This window comes from Orycteropus afer, unplaced genomic scaffold (genome assembly GCF_000298275.1).
Source record: "Orycteropus afer afer isolate SDZICR_OR568_19922 unplaced genomic scaffold, OryAfe1.0 scaffold00069, whole genome shotgun sequence".
Taxonomy (NCBI): domain Eukaryota; kingdom Metazoa; phylum Chordata; class Mammalia; order Tubulidentata; family Orycteropodidae; genus Orycteropus; species Orycteropus afer.
Window position 1 is genome coordinate 219,745 of NW_006921656.1, and position 4,390 is coordinate 224,134.

The window sequence follows — 4,390 nt, forward strand, 5'->3', positions numbered from 1 at the left end:
GTGCTCTGAGGCAGGGGGGGGACCACAGTGCGCTTTGAGGCAGGGGGGGGACCGCAGTGTGCGCTGAGGCGGGGGGTTCCAGCTCAATCTGCAGGCCCTTCCAGGTCCTTCTGCATCCCAGGCAGTTTGTGGGCTGCTGAGGTGGTGGTTAAGATTCTGTCAGGCAGCATGGACTTTACAATATGGAAAAGCGTTTACGTAGAAGACAAGACCGCTGTCTTGTGTCGTAGCTCTGTCCCGGCAGAAATGCCCCGAGTTCATGGTTTTAGGGCAGCCGTCTCTTCTCCCACAGGGTGGGAGCATACACGCTCATGCTCAGGGCCTGTCTCAGCCGCTCTAGGCCCTGTTGGTCGGTTCCGTGGCCGTCTCCACGCAGCGTCTTTGTCCCCCGTCTGTGTGGGCCCCTCTGGGCCTGCTCTGCCCCTTTTCTCTCTCCGAGTCCCTGGGTTTAGGACACAGCCTACACATGGCCTCGTTCATACAACAGAGACCCTTAGTCCCAGGTGCACCCACGTCCACAGGTTCAGGGTTTAGATGGCCACATGTATTTGGGGAGCACAACCGTGTCCGTCACAGCCGCTAACCACCCGCAGCCTTGAGAGGCAGGCACCCTCAGTGGGCTGTGCCTCTGGCCCGACAGCTGGCCTGAGGGACCCTTGCACCTCAGACAAGTTCTGGCTGTGTGCCCGACCCCACACCTGTGTCTGTCTGGGGTCAGTGAGGCCAGAGCCAGCCCCGTGGTAAGAAGCTGAGGCCCCGGCAGCCTGCATGCTCCCAGAGACCACCCAGACGCAGGGCAGCAGGCTGGGGACCACCCCCAGGTATAGCCGCGAGCCCACACCTGGCCCCCTTCCTGGCTGTGGCCCCCTTTGAGTGAGTGACTTGGAGAGGGTGCCGGAGGGCAAGGGTGGGACGGGCACCAGTGGGCACAGCCGGTGCCCGCACTCATGCTGCTCTTGTCTTTCTGTCTAGAGATATTCCCGCGCTTCTACATGGTCTCCAAGCAGTGCTCCCAGTACTGCCCCATCATCACTGTCCCTGCGCCCCCGACCCCCAAGCCCTTCATCATCGGGAAACGCACGCCCTTCTTGTACGCCAGGTGCTGCAAGCAGTCCCTGTGCAACGACTGGGGCCCGGAGGTGAACGAGACCACGTTCCGAGATTTTCTCGGGAGCGCGAGTGAGCGGCAGGGCTCAGGGGGTGGCCGGGCCGTGTGTTTGACGCTGACCGCTGCCATCCTGGGCCAGAGCCTGCCCTGAGGGCCTGGGAGGCCCTGGAGTCCCGGACTGAGCCCTCCAGATGGGTGCACTTGGCACGCGGAGTGTCCCACCACAGACTGCTGGCGTCTGTGCCATTAAATCTGTTTTCTGTTGATCAACCCGAGGTCTGATTTCCCAGGAGCCGCGCAAGAGGGGAACAGTCAGGGGACTTTCGACCCGGGGGCCGCACAGCTCAGCGGCCCAAGCTCAGGTGTGGCCCAAGGAAAGCCAGCATACCTGGGGGCAGGGCTGCCCGGTGCTGCCCTGGGGACAGAGCCACGGCACACCTGGACGCAGGGCAGGGACAGCCACAGCCAGAGCTGAAGGAGAAGCTTGTGTATGGGACAAGCTGGGGCTGAAGTCTTACTGGTCAGTTTAAAGGTTTCTGGGGCTTTCATGCAGGAAAAGGGAGACATCTTTACCATGGGAAGCGTATGGGAGGCACCTCCAGCTGTGGAGAGATGGGTCTCCCTGCGTGGGTGCGGCTGGAGTGCCAGTTAGAGCCCCAGCTGTTGAGACGCTGGGTGGAAGGGCATCTTGGAGAAATGAATGAAGATGACGCAACAAGCTAGCTGAGCCATCAGCCGGCCGGGATGCCTCCTGGCTGGCTGCTGAGGCAGTGGTGGGTGGTGCAGTGGTTCTCGCCTCCACGCGGGAAGCCTGGGTTCAATTCCCGGCCAGCGCAGCTCACGCACCCACTGTCCGTCAGCGGAGGCTTGTGGGTCACCTAGATGGGGAAGGGTTTCAGCAGACCTTGCAGCCAAGATGAGCTAGGATGGCCTGGTGATTGGCTTTTGAAAATCAGCCAGTGTGGTCACACTGATGGGACAGTGACGCTGCCCACAGCCGATGATGAGGATGGTGCAGGGCCGGGCCGCACTTGGGTCCGCTGTGCGTGGGGTCGTCGGGGGCACCTCTACCGTGGAGAGCCTCAGTGTCGATGGGGAGGGTCCAAAGGCCACCTCTGAGTGGCATGTGGTCAGAGCTTCTGACCCCAGGGTGGCCGAGGGCCATGAAGGAGACCCATGTAGGGGCGAGACTGACACATGGAGGAAAGGGCCCTTGGGGAAGGGGGTCGGGGTCCCGACTCCCATTTCTCAGCACAGGCTCTGTGGTCACACCCACTGTCCAGGCAGCTGCCCAGGAGCCACTGCCCACAGGCACTGCCGATTCCCACCCTGCCTGGGCTCCTAGAGCTGCCATAATGAAACCACGGGTGTGTGGCTCTGAAGGGCAGGAATCGATTGTCTCCTGGTGCTGGAGGCTCGGAGCTTAAGACAGGCATCAGCAGGGCCGTGGTCCACCAGCTCCAGGGGAGGGCCCGCCCTAGTCTCCTCCAGGCCTGTGTCCCGGGCGATCCTTGTCTTGCAGACAGATCCTCACCTGGTGACTCCCTGTGTATGACTGTCTCCATGTCCCAGAAGGGATGGGACTGGGTCCCACCCTGACCAGGATGGCTTCACTGACATCTTCAGTGAAAGACCCTGCTTCCCCAGACAAGGCCACGTTCACTGGCTTGGGTGTCAGGACTTAAACATGGCTTCTGGGAGACACAATTCAACCCATAACATCTTGAGCTCAGGGGGACGGCACTTCGGTCGGGCAGCAAAAGAAGCGGAGACTTTTCGCGAAAGCAGCAGCAGGTCCAGGGTCAGCCACGGGGCAAGGGTGAGCGTGAGAACGCCGTGCTGAAGTCCCTTCAAAGAGAGCACGTGTCTGTGTGCAGAGTGACCGAAAGGACTGAGGCGGGACGTCCAACCAGGAACGAAGCACGTCCTGCACAAGGAAACCTGTCTCGCGGGGTTGGTTCTGCCTGGACGGAAACAGGAGTGTGAAGCCTCCCGGGGAACAGAAATGCTCGGGGGACCATGGGGTTTGTGTTGTCCATGGTGAGGCTGATGGTAAACCCCAAGCCAAGCCGAGAAGTATCGGTGGGACGTGGTTGGTTTCGCCCTGCGGATGCCTGGAAAAGAACGGAAGGAACAGACCCTTACCCAGAAAGCAGCTTCTCACAGACGTGTCCCCAAAAGACCTGGTCGCAAGCAAAGTCGGAGAGAAACACAACGCAGCAGCGAGGAAGCAGGAGCCCACCAGGTCCCAAACACTGGGGTCAGGAGTGTGGAACATAAGGGGAAACGCGAGGGCAGGACGCGCCGTAAGCGCTGGCAGGCCGGCCTGACCACGTTGGGGGAAGCCCACGTCCACAGAACCTGTAGATGCAGATGGGCCGCTGCCACGAGGGCCCGAGAGCTGAAGGGCACAGTAACAAGTGACCGGACAAGAAGCAGCCCCGTGACAAAAAACACAAAGGAGAGACACAGAGGTACAGCATGAGGGGTCCTATTGCAGTGTGAGTGAGCCAGTCCGCTCAGCATCAGGGTCGAGGCGTGCACGTCGGGAGCCAGGGGAGCGTGCCCAGATCGGACTCCCCGATCAGAGAACATCACAGGGTTTGGTCCATAAGGAGGGTGCGCACACTCATCTTACTTCCAGGAATTCCCAGTGCACAGGGAGGAGGGTGTGGGGGCCCACACAGGCAGCAAACCCGCGTCGCCATGCATCTCATGGTCAAACAGCGGTGGTCTTAGCGTGCTTGGTGGGGGAGTTTCTGTGGGGGACTCGTCACTAGGTCATCTCAGGACTGGGGCAAGCTCCTCTACAGTGGCTCCACGGGCTTAGGATGGTTTCAACCGATCTGGTCTGGGACTTCGTGGGGGTGTCTGAAAAACAACGTGCAGGAAGTTAGTGCAGCAGTGGGGCGTTGCTTAGGGGGGCTCTCTTGAACCTGCGGTTACACGTTCATGTTTGTGTCTGTGACCCCTAACAAGACTAGGAGGCTTGGCACATGGAGTAAGACACAAGGTAGAAATAACCAGAGCATCAGGGTGAGAACAGAGTGGGCCAGAGACAACGCTCAGTGAAAGGAGATGACTGGTCTTTGCCGGTGGGCGAGAGACACGACTACTCCCTTAGAGGAATTTGACTTACCTGTACCAAGTTTCATTCAGGCTTCAAAGCCAAGAGGGAATCTTAAAAGCGCCCAGAGAGAACAGACCATGTCTGAAAAAGAATAACTGGGCTTTGCACAGACTTGTCAATGCCAAGGGTGGCGGCAGAGAATACGTGAGCAT